Source organism: Taudactylus pleione, unplaced genomic scaffold (genome assembly GCF_031769625.1).
Source record: "Taudactylus pleione unplaced genomic scaffold, aTauple2 ptg000070l, whole genome shotgun sequence".
Lineage (NCBI taxonomy): Eukaryota > Metazoa > Chordata > Amphibia > Anura > Myobatrachidae > Taudactylus > Taudactylus pleione.
Window position 1 is genome coordinate 2239120 of NW_028284472.1, and position 16195 is coordinate 2255314.

Genomic DNA, 16195 nt, shown 5'->3' on the forward strand with positions numbered 1-16195 from the left:
GGTTTGCTTGTTTTCTTTGGCTCTACTAGCTCTACTAGAGAGTTTACATATGGTAAAAAGCTGTATTTTGTAAAACTTGGAAATGCCGGGGATTGAACCCAGGGCCTCATACATGCTTTGAACTGAGCTACATCCCGTATGAGCTGCTATTTTCGTATGCACAAGTGATTGCAGCTTTACATTTCACTAGAGAGTTACTACTTTTCAGTGTTATTAGGGATATATTAGAGGATGGAAGCATAACCATTATACCATGCTTGACTGCAAGGACTTTATGGTTTTCATGGCTGATGAGAATGCAAGTAGAAGCCCATTCCAAACATTGGAATGCTCTTAAAGTTCTCCATCAGAGACTGGTTTATCATCAGAATCCCCTACTTTTACTAATGAATAGTGTGGATATTGATCAAGTTTTGCTAACTAGAGGGCTGTCTTACATTCTGTTTGGTCATCAGTGTCAGAACTTAGCAGAAGGGCACAAAGGATGCATGCTAAGACTGCCTCTTGGCCACTGCCAGCTAATGCTTCACCAGACAATCTATGTAGAGTTCATATGTTGTCATCATTCCATGCTTTGAAATTTCATTAAGTGCTTGCCCTCCAAGCCCATGTCCATCCTCTTTTTGTTCACAAAGTGTTTGAACTTGTCTCTCAATCTTAATCAATTAGTTTTGCTATATTATTTGTCTCGCTCTTTTATTAAACTTTGCTCGGGTAGTCGCCTTCAGTTCCCACTGAAAATAAAAAATCTATTTCCTACGTACCATATGTTTTCCCTCAGTGTAGGAGAATGGCAATAGGCATTCAATGGGAACTTAACTTTGAAAAATGGAATGAAGAAGATGATGAATATAATCATATTTGATTGATTTTTTATGATTTGTATTCAACTTTGACTATTGCTGTAGAGTACTTTTATTGGTTTGCTTTTTAACTTTTGCTTTTCTAGAGAGTTTACATATGGTAAAAAGCTGTATTTTGTAAAACTTGGAAATGCCGGGGATTGAACCAAGGGCCTCATACATGTGAAGCATGCGCTCTACCACTGAGCTACATCCCGTATGAGCTGCTATTTTCTTATGCACAAGTGATTGCAGCTTTACATTTCACTAGAGAGTTACTACTTTTCAGTGTTATTAGGGATATATTAGAGGATGGAAGCATAACCATTATACCATGCTTGACTGCAAGGACTTTATGGTTATCATGGCTGATGAGAATGCAAGTAGAAGCCCATTCCAAACATTGGAATGCTCTTAAACTTCTCCATCAGAGACTGGTTTATCATCAGAATCCCCTACTTTTACTAATGAATGGTGTGGATATTGATCAAGTTTTGCTAACTAGAGGGCTGTCTTACATTCTGTTTGGTCATCAGTGTCAGAACTTAGCAGAAGGGCACAAAGGATGTATGCTATGACTGCCTCTTGGGCATTGCTAGCTAATGCTTCACCAGACAATCTATGTAGAGTTCATATGTTGTCATCATTCCATGCTTTGAAATTTCATTAAGCGCTTGTCCTCCAAGCCTATGTCCATCCTCTTTTTGTTCACAAAGTGTTTGAACTTGTCTCTCAATCTTAATCAATTAGTTTTGCTATATTCCTTGTCTCGCTCTTTTATTAAACTTTGCTCGGGTAGTCGCCTTCAGTTCCCACTGAAAATAGAAAATCTATTTCCTACTTAGAATAAGTTTTCCCTCAGTGTAGGAGAATGGCAATAGGCATTCAATGGGAACTTAACTTTGAAAATTGGAATGAAGAAGATGATGAATATAATCATATTTGATTGATTTTTTATGATTTGTATTCAACTCTGACTATTGCTGTAGAGTACTTTTATTGGTTTGCTTGTTTTCTTTGGCTCTACTAGAGAGTTTACATATGGTAAAAAGCTGTATTTTATAAAACTTGGAGATGCCGGGGATTGAATCCTGGGGCCTCATACATGCGAAGCACGCACTCTACCATTGAGCTACATCCCCTTTGAGCTGCTATTTTTTTATGCACAAGTGATTGCAGCTTTAGATTTCATTAGAGATTTACTACTTTTCAGTGTTATTAGGGATATCTTAGAGGATGGAAGCATTACCATTATACCATGCTTGACTGCAAGGACTTTATGGTTTTCATGGCTGATGAGAATGCAAGTAGATGCCCATTCCAAACACTGGAATGCTCTTAAAGTTCTCCATCAGAGACTGGTTTATCATCAGAATCCCCTACTTTTACTAATGAATGGTGTGGATATTGATCAAGTTTTGCTAACTAGAGGGCTGTCTTACATTCTGTTTGGTCATCAGTGTCAGAACTTAGCAGAAGAGCACAAAGGATGCATGCTATGACTGCTTCCTGGACACTGCTAGCTAATGCTTCAACAGACAATCTATGTAGAGTTCATATGTTGTCATCATTCCATGCTTTGAAATTTCATTAAGTGCTTGCCCTCCAAGCCCATGTCCATCCTCTTTTTGTTCACAAAGTGTTTGAACTTGTCTCTCAATCTTAATCAATTAGTTTTGCTATATTATTTGTCTCGCTCTTTTATTAAACTTTGCTCGGGTAGTCGCCTTCAGTTCCCACTGAAAATAAAAAATCTATTTCCTACTTACCATATGTTTTCCCTCAGTGTAGGAGAATGGCAATAGGCATTCAATGGGAACTTAACTTTGAAAAATGGAATGAAGAAGATGATGAATATAATCATATTTGATTGATTTTTTATGATTTGTATTCAACTTTGACTATTGCAGTAGAGTACTTTTATTGGTTTGCTTGTTAACTTTGGCTCGACTAGAGAGTTTACATATGGTAAAAAGCTGTATTTTGTAAAACTTGGAGATGCCGGGGATTGAACCCGGGGCCTCATACATGCGAAGCATGCGCTCTACCACTGAGCTACATCCCCTAGGAGCTGCTATTATCTTATGCACAAGTGATTGCAGCTTTACATTTCACTAGAGATTTACTACTTTTCAGTGTTATTAGGGATATATTAGAGGATGGAAGCATAACCATTATACCATGCTTGACTGCAAGGACTTTATGGTTTTCATGGGTGATGAGAATGCAAGTAGAAGCCCATTCCAAACATTGGAATGCTCTTAAAGTTCTCCATCAGAGACTGGTTTATCATCAGAATCCCCTACTTTTACTAATGAATGGTGTGGATATTGATCAAGTTTTGCTAACTAGAGGGCTGTCTTACATTCTGTTTGGTCATCAGTGTCAGAACTTAGCAGAAGGGCACAAAGGATGCATGCTATGACTGCCTCTTGGGCATTGCTAGCTAATGCTTCACCAGACAATCTATGTAGAGTTCATATGTTGTCATCATTCCATGCTTTGAAATTTCATTAAGTGCTTGCCCTCCAAGCCTATGTCCATCCTCTTTTTGTTCACAAAGTGTTTGAACTTGTCTCTCGATCTTAATCAATTAGTTTTGCTTTATTATTTGTCTCGCTCTTTTATTAAACTTTGCTCGGGTAGTCGCCATCAGTTCCCACTGAAAATAAAAAATCTATTTCCTACTTACCATATGTTTTCCCTCAGTGTAGGAGAATGGCAATAGGCATTCAATGGGAACTTAACTTTGAAAAATGGAATGAAGAAGATGATGAATATAATCATATTTGATTGATTTTTTATGATTTGTATTCAACTTTGACTATTGCTGTAGAGTACTTTTATTGGTTTGCTTTTTAACTTTGGCTCTACTAGAGAGTTTACATATGGTAAAAAGCTGTATTTTGTAAAACTTGGAAATGCCGGGGATTGAACCCAGGGCCTCATACATGTGAAGCATGCGCTCTACCACTGAGCTACATCCCGTATGAGCTGCTATTTTCTTATGCACAAGTGATTGCAGCTTTACATTTCACTAGAGAGTTACTACTTTTCAGTGTTATTAGGGATATATTAGAGGATGGAAGCATAACCATTATACCATGCTTGACTGCAAGGACTTTATGGTTTTCATGGCTGATGAGAATGCAAGTAGAAGCCCATTCCAAACATTGGAATGCTCTTAAAGTTCTCCATCAGAGACTGGTTTATCATCAGAATCCCCTACTTTTACTAATGAATAGTGTGGATATTGATCAAGTTTTGCTAACTAGAGGGCTGTCTTACATTCTGTTTGGTCATCAGTGTCAGAACTTAGCAGAAGGGCACAAAGGATGCATGCTAAGACTGCCTCTTGGCCACTGCTAGCTAAAGCTTCACCAGACAATCTATGTAGAGTTCATATGTTGTCATCATTCCATGCTTTGAAATTTCATTAAGTGCTTGCCCTCCAAGCCTATGTCCATCCTCGTTTTGTTCACAAAGTGTTTGAACTTGTCTCTCGATCTTAATCAATTAGTTTTGCTTTATTATTTGTCTCGCTCTTTTATTAAACTTTGCTCGGGTAGTCGCCATCAGTTCCCACTGAAAATAAAAAATCTATTTCCTACTTACCATATGTTTTCCCTCAGTGTAGGAGAATGGCAATAGGCATTCAATGTGAACTTAACTTTGAAAAATGGAATGAAGAAGATGATGAATATAATCATATTTGATTGATTTTTTATGATTTGTATTCAACTTTGACTATTGCTGTAGAGTACTTTTATTGGTTTGCTTTTTAACTTTGGCTCTACTAGAGAGTTTACATATGGTAAAAAGCTGTATTTGGTAAAACTTGGAAATGCCGGGGATTGAACCCGGGGCCTCATACATGTGAAGCATGCGCTCTACCACTGAGCTACTTCCCGTATGAGCTGCTATTTTCTTATGCACAAGTGATTGCAGCTTTACATTTCACTAGAGAGTTACTACTTTTCAGTGTTATTAGGGATATCTTAGAGGATGGAAGCATAACCATTATACCATGCTTGACTGCAAGGACTTTATGGTTTTCATGGCTGATGAGAATGCAAGTAGAAGCCCATTCCAAACATTGGAATGCTCTTAAAGTTCTCCATCAGAGACTGGTTTATCATCAGAATCCCCTACTTTTACTAATGAATGGTGTGGATATTGATCAAGTTTTGCTAACTAGAGGGCTGTCTTACATTCTGTTTGGTCATCAGTGTCAGAACTTTGCAGAAGGGCACAAAGGATGCATGCTATGACTGCCTCTTGGGCATTGCTAGCTAATGCTTCACCAGACAATCTATGTAGAGTTGATATGTTGTCATCATTCCATGCTTTGAAATTTCATTAAGTGCTTGCCCTCCAAGCCTATGTCCATCCTCTTTTTGTTCACAAAGTGTTTGAATTTGTCTCTAAATCTTAATCAATTAGTTTTGCTATATTACTTGTCTCGCTCTTTTATTAAACTTTGCTCGAGTTGTCGCCTTCAGTTCCCACTGAAAATAGAAAATCTATTTCCTACTTACCATAAGTTTTCCCTCAGTGTAGGAGAATGGCAATAGGCATTCAATGGGAACTTAACTTTGAAAATTGGAATGAAGAAGATGATGAATATAATCATATTTGATTGATTTTTTATGATTTGTATTCAACTCTGACTATTGCTGTAGAGTACTTTTATTGGTTTGCTTGTTTTCTTTGGCTCTACTAGAGAGTTTACATATGGTAAAAAGCTGTATTTTATAAAACTTGGAGATGCCGCGGATTGAATCCGGGGCCTCATACATGCGAAGCACGCACTCTACCACTGAGCTACATCCCCTATGAGCTGCTATTTTTTTATGCACAAGTGATTGCAGCTTTACATTTCATTAGAGATTTACTACTTTTCAGTGTTATTAGGGATATCTTAGAGGATGGAAGCATTACCATTATACCATGCTTGACTGCAAGGACTTTATGGTTTTCATGGCTGATGAGAATGCAAGTAGATGCCCATTCCAAACACTGGAATGCTCTTAAAGTTCTCCATCAGAGACTGGTTTTTCATCAGAATCCCCTACTTTTACTAATGAATGGTGTGGATATTGATCAAGTTTTGCTAACTAGAGGGCTGTCTTACATTCTGTTTGGTCATCAGTGTCAGAACTTAGCAGAAGAGCACAAAGGATGCATGCTATGACTGCTTCCTGGACACTGCTAGCTAATGCTTCAACAGACAATCTATGTAGAGTTCATATGTTGTCATCATTCCATGCTTTGAAATTTCATTAAGTGCTTGCCCTCCAAGCCCATGTCCATCCTCTTTTTGTTCACAAAGTGTTTGAACTTGTCTCTCAATCTTAATCAATTAGTTTTGCTATATTATTTGTCTCGCTCTTTTATTAAACTTTGCTCGGGTAGTCGCCTTCAGTTCCCACTGAATATAAAAAATCTATTTCCTACTTACCATATGTTTTCCCTCAGTGTAGGAGAATGGCAATAGGCATTCAATGGGAACTTAACTTTGAAAAATGGAATGAAGAAGATGATGAATATAATCATATTTGATTGATTTTTTATGATTTGTATTCAACTTTGACTATTGCAGTAGAGTACTTTTATTGGTTTGCTTGTTAACTTTGGCTCTACTAGAGAGTTTACATATGGTAAAAAGCTGTATTTTGTAAAACTTGGAGATGCCGGGGATTGAACCCGGGGCCTCATACATGCGAAGCATGCGCTCTACCACTGAGCTACATCCCCTAGGAGCTGCTATTATCTTATGCACAAGTGATTGCAGCTTTACATTTCACTAGAGATTTACTACTTTTCAGTGTTATTAGGGATATATTAGAGGATGGAAGCATAACCATTATACCATGCTTGACTGCAAGGACTTTATGGTTTTCATGGGTGATGAGAATGCAAGTAGAAGCCCATTCCAAACATTGGAATGCTCTTAAAGTTCTCCATCAGAAACTGGTTTATCATCAGAATCCCCTACTTTTACTAATGAATGGTGTGGATATTGATCAAGTTTTGCTAACTAGAGGGCTGTCTTACATTCTGTTTGGTCATCAGTGTCAGAACTTAGCAGAAGGGCACAAAGGATGCATGCTATGACTGCCTCTTGGGCATTGCTAGCTAATGCTTCACCAGACAATCTATGTAGAGTTCATATGTTGTCATCATTCCATGCTTTGAAATTTCATTAAGTGCTTGCCCTCCAAGCCTATGTCCATCCTCTTTTTGTTCACAAAGTGTTTGAACTTGTCTCTCAATCTTAATCAATTAGTTTTGCTATATTCCTTGTCTCGCTCTTTTATTAAACTTTGCTCGGGTAGTCGCCTTCAGTTCCCACTGAAAATAGAAAATCTATTTCCTACTTACCATATGTTTTCCCTCAGTGTAGGAGAATGGCAATAGGCATTCAATGGGAACTTAACTTTGAAAATTGGAATGAAGAAGATGATGAATATAATCATATTTGATTGATTTTTTATGATTTGTATTCAACTTTGACTATTGCTGTAGAGTACTTTTATTGGTTTGCTTTTTAACTTTGGCTCTACTAGAGAGTTTACATATGGTAAAAAGCTGTATTTTGTAAAACTTGGAAATGCCGGGGATTGAACCCAGGGCCTCATACATGTGAAGCATGCGCTCTACCACTGAGCTACATCCCGTATGAGCTGCTATTTTCTTATGCACAAGTGATTGCAGCTTTACATTTCACTAGAGAGTTACTACTTTTTAGTGTTATTAGGGATATATTAGAGGATGGAAGCATAACCATTATACCATGCTTGACTGCAAGGACTTTATGGTTTTCATGGCTGATGAGAATGCAAGTAGAAGCCCATTCCAAACATTGGAATGCTCTTAAAGTTCTCCATCAGAGACTGGTTTATCATCAGAATCCCCTACTTTTACTAATGAATAGTGTGGATATTGATCAAGTTTTGCTAACTAGAGGGCTGTCTTACATTCTGTTTGGTCATCAGTGTCAGAACTTAGCAGAAGGGCACAAAGGATGCATGCTAAGACTGCCTCTTGGCCACTGCTAGCTAAAGCTTCACCAGACAATCTATGTAGAGTTCATATGTTGTCATCATTCCATGCTTTGAAATTTCATTAAGTGCTTGCCCTCCAAGCCCATGTCCATCCTCTTTTTGTTCACAAAGTGTTTGAACTTGTCTCTCAATCTTAATCAATTAGTTTTGCTATATTATTTGTCTCGCTCTTTTATTAAACTTTGCTCGGGTAGTCGCCTTCAGTTCCCACTGAAAATAAAAAATCTATTTCCTACTTACCATATGTTTTCCCTCAGTGTAGGAGAATGGCAATAGGCATTCAATGGGAACTTAACTTTGAAAAATGGAATGAAGAAGATGATGAATATAATCATATTTGATTGATTTTTTATGATTTGTATTCAACTTTGACTATTGCTGTAGAGTACTTTTATTGGTTTGCTTGTTAACTTTGGCTCTACTAGAGAGTTTACTTATGGTAAAAAGATGTATTTTGTAAAACTTGGAGATGCCGGGGATTGATCCCGGGGCCTCATACATGCAAAGCATGCGCTTTACCACTGAGCTACATCCCCTAAGAGCTGCTATTTTCTTATGTACAAGTGACTGCAGCTTTACATTTCACTAGAGATTTACTACTTTTCAGTGTTAATAGGGATATATTAGAGGATGGAAGCATAACCATTATACCATGCTTGACTGCAAGGACTTTATGGTTTTCATGGGTGATGAGAATGCAAGTAGAAGTCCATTCCAAACAATGGAATGCTCTTAAAGTTCTCCATCAGAGACTGGTTTATCATCAGAATCCCCTACTTTTACTAATGAATGGTGTGCATATTGATCAAGTTTTGCTAACTAGAGGGCTGTCTTACATTCTGTTTGGTCATCAGTGTCAGAACTTAGCAGAAGGGCACAAAGGATGCATGCTATGACTGCCTCTTGGGCATTGCTAGCTAATGCTTCACCAGACAATCTATGTAGAGTTGATATGTTGTCATCATTCCATGCTTTGAAATTTAATTAAGCCCTTGCCCTCCAAGCCTATGTCCATCCTCTTTTTGTTCACAAAGTGTTTGAACTTGTCTCTCAATCTTAATCAATTAGTTTTGCTATATTACTTGTCTCGCTCTTTTATTAATCTTTGCTCGGGTTGTCGCCTTCAGTTCCCACTGAAAATAGAAAATCTATTTCCTACTTACTATAAGTTTTCCCTCAGTGTAGGAGAATGGCAATAGGCATTCAATGGGAACTTAACTTTGAAAATTCGAATGAAGAAGATGATGAATATAATCATATTTGATTGATTTTTTATGATTTGTATTCAACTCTGACTATTGCTGTAGAGTACTTTTATTGGTTTGCTTGTTTTCTTTGGCTCTACTAGAGAGTTTACATATGGTAAAAAGCTGTATTTTGTAAAACTTGGAAATGCCGGGGATTGAACCCAGGGCCTCATACATGTGAAGCATGCGCTCTACCACTGAGCTACATCCCATATGAGCTGCTATTTTCGTATGCATAAGTGATTGCAGCTTTACATTTCACTAGAGAGTTACTACTTTTCAGTGTTATTAGGGATATATTAGAGGATGGAAGCATAACCATTATACCATGCTTGACTGCAAGGGCTTTATGGTTTTCATGGCTGATGAGAATGCAAGTAGAAGCCCATTCCAAACATTGGAATGCTCTTAAAGTTCTCCATCAGAGACTGGTTTATCATCAGAATCCCCTACTTTTACTAATGAATAGTGTGGATATTGATCAAGTTTTGCTAACTAGAGGGCTGTCTTACATTCTGTTTGGCCATCAGTGTCAGAACTTAGCAGAAGGGCACAAAGGATGCATGCTAAGACTGCCTCTTGGCCACTGCTAGCTAATGCTTCACCAGACAATCTATGTAGAGTTCATATGTTGTCATCATTCCATGCTTTGAAATTTCATTAAGTGCTTGCCCTCCAAGCCCATGTCCATCCTCTTTTTGTTCACAAAGTGTTTGAACTTGTCTCTCAATCTTAATCAATTAGTTTTGCTATATTATTTGTCTCGCTCTTTTATTAAACTTTGCTCGGGTAGTCGCCTTCAGTTCCCACTGAAAATAAAAAATCTATTTCCTACTTACCATATGTTTTCCCTCAGTGTAGGAGAATGGCAATAGGCATTCAATGGGAACTTAACTTTGAAAAATGGAATGAAGAAGATGATGAATATAATCATATTTGATTGATTTTTTATGATTTGTATTCAACTTTGACTATTGCTGTAGAGTACTTTTATTGGTTTGCTTTTTAACTTTGGCTCTACTAGAGAGTTTACATATGGTAAAAAGCTGTATTTTGTAAAACTTGGAGATGCCGGGGATTGAACCCGGGGCCTCATACATGCGAAGCATGCGCTCTACCACTGAGCTACATCCCGTATGAGCTGCTATTTTCTTATGCACAAGTGATTGCAGCTTTACATTTCACTAGAGAGTTACTACTTTTCAGTGTTATTAGGGATATATTAGAGGATGGAAGCATAACCATTATACCATGCTTGACTGCAAGGACTTTATGGTTTTCATGGCTGATGAGAATGCAAGTAGAAGCCCATTCCAAACATTGGAATGCTCTTAAAGTTCTCCATCAGAGACTGGTTTATCATCAGAATCCCCTACTTTTACTAATGAATAGTGTGGATATTGATCAAGTTTTGCTAACTAGAGGGCTGTCTTACATTCTGTTTGGTCATCAGTGTCAGAACTTAGCAGAAGGGCACAAAGGATGCATGCTAAGACTGCCTCTTGGCCACTGCTAGCTAAAGCTTCACCAGACAATCTATGTAGAGTTCATATGTTGTCATCATTCCATGCTTTGAAATTTCATTAAGTGCTTGCCCTCCAAGCCCATGTCCATCCTCTTTTTGTTCACAAAGTGTTTGAACTTGTCTCTCAATCTTAATCAATTAGTTTTGCTATATTATTTGTCTCGCTCTTTTATTAAACTTTGCTCGGGTAGTCGCCTTCAGTTCCCACTGAAAATAAAAAATCTATTTCCTACTTACCATATGTTTTCCCTCAGTGTAGGAGAATGGCAATAGGCATTCAATGGGAACTTAACTTTGAAAAATGGAATGAAGAAGATGATGAATATAATCATATTTGATTGATTTTTTATGATTTGTATTCAACTTTGACTATTGCTGTAGAGTACTTTTATTGGTTTGCTTTTTAACTTTGGCTCTACTAGAGAGTTTACATATGGTAAAAAGCTGTATTTTGTAAAACTTGGAAATGCCGGGGATTGAACCCAGGGCCTCATACATGTGAAGCATGCGCTCTACCACTGAGCTACATCCCATATGAGCTGCTATTTTCGTATGCACAAGTGATTGCAGCTTTACATTTCACTAGAGAGTTACTACTTTTCAGTGTTATTAGGGATATATTAGAGGATGGAAGCATAACCATTATACCATGCTTGACTGCAAGGGCTTTATGGTTTTCATGGCTGATGAGAATGCAAGTAGAAGCCCATTCCAAACATTGGAATGCTCTTAAAGTTCTCCATCAGAGACTGGTTTATCATCAGAATCCCCTACTTTTACTAATGAATAGTGTGGATATTGATCAAGTTTTGCTAACTAGAGGGCTGTCTTACATTCTGTTTGGCCATCAGTGTCAGAACTTAGCAGAAGGGCACAAAGGATGCATGCTAAGACTGCCTCTTGGCCACTGCTAGCTAATGCTTCACCAGACAATCTATGTAGAGTTCATATGTTGTCATCATTCCATGCTTTGAAATTTCATTAAGTGCTTGCCCTCCAAGCCCATGTCCATCCTCTTTTTGTTCACAAAGTGTTTGAACTTGTCTCTCAATCTTAATCAATTAGTTTTGCTATATTATTTGTCTCGCTCTTTTATTAAACTTTGCTCGGGTAGTCGCCTTCAGTTCCCACTGAAAATAAAAAATCTATTTCCTACTTACCATATGTTTTCCCTCAGTGTAGGAGAATGGCAATAGGCATTCAATGGGAACTTAACTTTGAAAAATGGAATGAAGAAGATGATGAATATAATCATATTTGATTGATTTTTTATGATTTGTATTCAACTTTGACTATTGCTGTAGAGTACTTTTATTGGTTTGCTTTTTAACTTTGGCTCTACTAGAGAGTTTACATATGGTAAAAAGCTGTATTTTGTAAAACTTGGAGATGCCGGGGATTGAACCCGGGGCCTCATACATGCGAAGCATGCGCTCTACCACTGAGCTACATCCCGTATGAGCTGCTATTTTCTTATGCACAAGTGATTGCAGCTTTACATTTCACTAGAGAGTTACTACTTTTCAGTGTTATTAGGGATATATTAGAGGATGGAAGCATAACCATTATACCATGCTTGACTGCAAGGACTTTATGGTTTTCATGGCTGATGAGAATGCAAGTAGAAGCCCATTCCAAACATTGGAATGCTCTTAAAGTTCTCCATCAGAGACTGGTTTATCATCAGAATCCCCTACTTTTACTAATGAATAGTGTGGATATTGATCAAGTTTTGCTAACTAGAGGGCTGTCTTACATTCTGTTTGGTCATCAGTGTCAGAACTTAGCAGAAGGGCACAAAGGATGCATGCTAAGACTGCCTCTTGGCCACTGCTAGCTAAAGCTTCACCAGACAATCTATGTAGAGTTCATATGTTGTCATCATTCCATGCTTTGAAATTTCATTAAGTGCTTGCCCTCCAAGCCCATGTCCATCCTCTTTTTGTTCACAAAGTGTTTGAACTTGTCTCTCAATCTTAATCAATTAGTTTTGCTATATTATTTGTCTCGCTCTTTTATTAAACTTTGCTCGGGTAGTCGCCTTCAGTTCCCACTGAAAATAAAAAATCTATTTCCTACTTACCATATGTTTTCCCTCAGTGTAGGAGAATGGCAATAGGCATTCAATGGGAACTTAACTTTGAAAAATGGAATGAAGAAGATGATGAATATAATCATATTTGATTGATTTTTTATGATTTGTATTCAACTTTGACTATTGCTGTAGAGTACTTTTATTGGTTTGCTTTTTAACTTTTGCTTTTCTAGAGAGTTTACATATGGTAAAAAGCTGTATTTTGTAAAACTTGGAAATGCCGGGGATTGAACCCAGGGCCTCATACATGTGAAGTATGCGCTCTACCACTGAGCTACATCCCGTATGAGCTGCTATTTTCTTATGCACAAGTGATTGCAGCTTTACATTTCACTAGAGAGTTACTACTTTTCAGTGTTATTAGGGATATATTAGAGATTGGAAGCATAACCATTATACCATGCTTGACTGCAAGGACTTTATGGTTTTCATGGCTGATGAGAATACAAGTAGAAGCCCATTCCAAACATTGGAATGCTCTTAAACTTCTCCATCAGAGACTGGTTTATCATCAGAATCCCCTACTTTTACTAATGAATGGTGTGGATATTGATCAAGTTTTGCTAACTAGAGGGCTGTCTTACATTCTGTTTGGTCATCAGTGTCAGAACTTAGCAGAAGGGCACAAAGGATGTATGCTATGACTGCCTCTTGGGCATTGCTAGCTAATGCTTCACCAGACAATCTATGTAGAGTTCATATGTTGTCATCATTCCATGCTTTGAAATTTCATTAAGCGCTTGCCCTCCAAGCCTATGTCCATCCTCTTTTTGTTCACAAAGTGTTTGAACTTGTCTCTCAATCTTAATCAATTAGTTTTGCTATATTCCTTGTCTCGCTCTTTTATTAAACTTTGCTCGGGTAGTCGCCTTCAGTTCCCACTGAAAATAGAAAATCTATTTCCTACTTACCATAAGTTTTCCCTCAGTGTAGGAGAATGGCAATAGGCATTCAATGGGAACTTAACTTTGAAAATTGGAATGAAGAAGATGATGAATATAATCATATTTGATTGATTTTTTATGATTTGTATTCAACTCTGACTATTGCTGTAGAGTACTTTTATTGGTTTGCTTGTTTTCTTTGGCTCTACTAGAGAGTTTACATATGGTAAAAAGCTGTATTTTATAAAACTTGGAGATGCCGGGGATTGAATCCTGGGGCCTCATACATGCGAAGCACGCACTCTACCATTGAGCTACATCCCCTTTGAGCTGCTATTTTTTTATGCACAAGTGATTGCAGCTTTACATTTCACTAGAGATTTACTACTTTTCAGTGTTATTAAGGATATCTTAGAGGATGGAAGCATTACCATTATACCATGCTTGACAGCAAGAAATTTATGGTTTTCATGGCTGATGAGAATGCAAGTAGATGCCCATTCCAAACACTGGAATGCTCTTAAAGTTCTCCATCAGAGACTGGTTTATCATCAGAATCCCCTACTTTTACTAATGAATGGTGTGGATATTGATCAAGTTTTGCTAACTAGAGGGCTGTCTTACATTCTGTTTGGTCATCAGTGTCAGAACTTAGCAGAAGGGCACAAAGGATGCATGCTAAGACTGCCTCTTGGCCACTGCTAGCTAATGCTTCAACAGACAATCTATGTAGAGTTCATATGTTGTCATCATTCCATGCTTTGAAATTTCATTAAGTGCTTGCCCTCCAAGCCCATGTCCATCCTCTTTTTGTTCACAAAGTGTTTGAACTTGTCTCTCAATCTTAATCAATTAGTTTTGCTATATTATTTGTCTCGCTCTTTTATTAAACTTTGCTCGGGTAGTCGCCTTCAGTTCCCACTGAAAATAAAAAATCTATTTCCTACTTAAAATATGTTTTCCCTCAGTGTAGGAGAATGGCAATAGGCATTCAATGGGAACTTAACTTTGAAAAATGGAATGAAGAAGATGATGAATATAATCATATTTGATTGATTTTTTATGATTTGTATTCAACTTTGACTATTGCTGTAGAGTACTTTTATTGGTTTGCTTGTTAACTTTGGCTCTACTAGAGAGTTTACTTATGGTAAAAAGATGTATTTTGTAAAACTTGGAGATGCCAGGGATTGATCCCGGGGCCTCATACATGCAAAGCATGCGCTTTACCACTGAGCTACATCCCCTAAGAGCTGCTATTTTCTTATGTACAAGTGACTGCAGCTTTACATTTCACTAGAGATTTACTACTTTTCAGTGTTAATAGGGATATATTAGAGGATGGAAGCATAACCATTATACCATGCTTGACTGCAAGGACTTTATGGTTTTCATGGGTGATGAGAATGCAAGTAGAATTCCATTCCAAACAATGGAATGCTCTTAAAGTTCTCCATCAGAGACTGGTTTATCATCAGAATCCCCTACTTTTACTAATGAATGGTGTGCATATTGATCAAGTTTTGCTAACTAGAGGGCTGTCTTACATTCTGTTTGGTCATCAGTGTCAGAACTTAGCAGAAGGGCACAAAGGATGCATGCTATGACTGCCTCTTGGGCATTGCTAGCTAATGCTTCACCAGACAATCTATGTAGAGTTGATATGTTGTCATCATTCCATGCTTTGAAATTTAATTAAGCCCTTGCCCTCCAAGCCTATGTCCATCCTCTTTTTGTTCACAAAGTGTTTGAACTTGTCTCTCAATCTTAATCAATTAGTTTTGCTATATTACTTGTCTCGCTCTTTTATTAATCTTTGCTCGGGTTGTCGCCTTCAGTTCCCACTGAAAATAGAAAATCTATTTCCTACTTACTATAAGTTTTCCCTCAGTGTAGGAGAATGGCAATAGGCATTCAATGGGAACTTAACTTTGAAAATTGGAATGAAGAAGATGATGAATATAATCATATTTGATTGATTTTTTATGATTTGTATTCAACTCTGACTATTGCTGTAGAGTACTTTTATTGGTTTGCTTGTTTTCTTTGGCTCTACTAGAGAGTTTACATATGGTAAAAAGCTGTATTTTGTAAAACTTGGAAATGCCGGGGATTGAACCCAGGGCCTCATACATGTGAAGCATGCGCTCTACCACTGAGCTACATCCCATATGAGCTGCTATTTTCGTATGCACAAGTGATTGCAGCTTTACATTTCACTAGAGAGTTACTACTTTTCAGTGTTATTAGGGATATATTAGAGGATGGAAGCATAACCATTATACCATGCTTGACTGCAAGGGCTTTATGGTTTTCATGGCTGATGAGAATGCAAGTAGAAGCCCATTCCAAACATTGGAATGCTCTTAAAGTTCTCCATCAGAGACTGGTTTATCATCAGAATCCCCTACTTTTACTAATGAATAGTGTGGATATTGATCAAGTTTTGCTAACTAGAGGGCTGTCTTACATTCTGTTTGGTCATCAGTGTCAGAACTTAGCAGAAGGGCACAAAGGATGCATGCTAAGACTGCC

At 37.6% G+C, this 16195-nt stretch overlaps 8 non-coding genes across 8 annotated transcripts; all 8 read right to left on the bottom strand.

Annotated features, from left to right (window-relative positions):
* Positions 1 to 2835: 2835 nt before the first annotated feature.
* Positions 2836 to 2907, bottom strand: TRNAA-CGC (transfer RNA alanine (anticodon CGC)). The gene has a single exon. It is a non-coding gene; the product is annotated as a tRNA-Ala (tRNA).
* Positions 2908 to 4681: 1774 nt separating this feature from the next.
* On the bottom strand, positions 4682 to 4752 carry TRNAV-CAC (transfer RNA valine (anticodon CAC)). Its single transcript has one exon. It is a non-coding gene; the product is annotated as a tRNA-Val (tRNA).
* Positions 4753 to 6527: 1775 nt separating this feature from the next.
* Positions 6528 to 6599, bottom strand: TRNAA-CGC (transfer RNA alanine (anticodon CGC)). The gene has a single exon. It is a non-coding gene; the product is annotated as a tRNA-Ala (tRNA).
* Positions 6600 to 8373: 1774 nt separating this feature from the next.
* On the bottom strand, positions 8374 to 8445 carry TRNAA-UGC (transfer RNA alanine (anticodon UGC)). Its single transcript has one exon. It is a non-coding gene; the product is annotated as a tRNA-Ala (tRNA).
* Positions 8446 to 9295: 850 nt separating this feature from the next.
* TRNAV-CAC (transfer RNA valine (anticodon CAC)) lies at positions 9296 to 9368 on the bottom strand. The gene has a single exon. It is a non-coding gene; the product is annotated as a tRNA-Val (tRNA).
* Positions 9369 to 11141: 1773 nt separating this feature from the next.
* TRNAV-CAC (transfer RNA valine (anticodon CAC)) lies at positions 11142 to 11214 on the bottom strand. The gene has a single exon. It is a non-coding gene; the product is annotated as a tRNA-Val (tRNA).
* A 3621-nt stretch (positions 11215 to 14835) lies between these two features.
* Positions 14836 to 14907, bottom strand: TRNAA-UGC (transfer RNA alanine (anticodon UGC)). Its single transcript has one exon. It is a non-coding gene; the product is annotated as a tRNA-Ala (tRNA).
* An 850-nt stretch (positions 14908 to 15757) lies between these two features.
* Positions 15758 to 15830, bottom strand: TRNAV-CAC (transfer RNA valine (anticodon CAC)). Its single transcript has one exon. It is a non-coding gene; the product is annotated as a tRNA-Val (tRNA).
* Between the last annotated feature and the right edge of the window lie 365 nt (positions 15831 to 16195).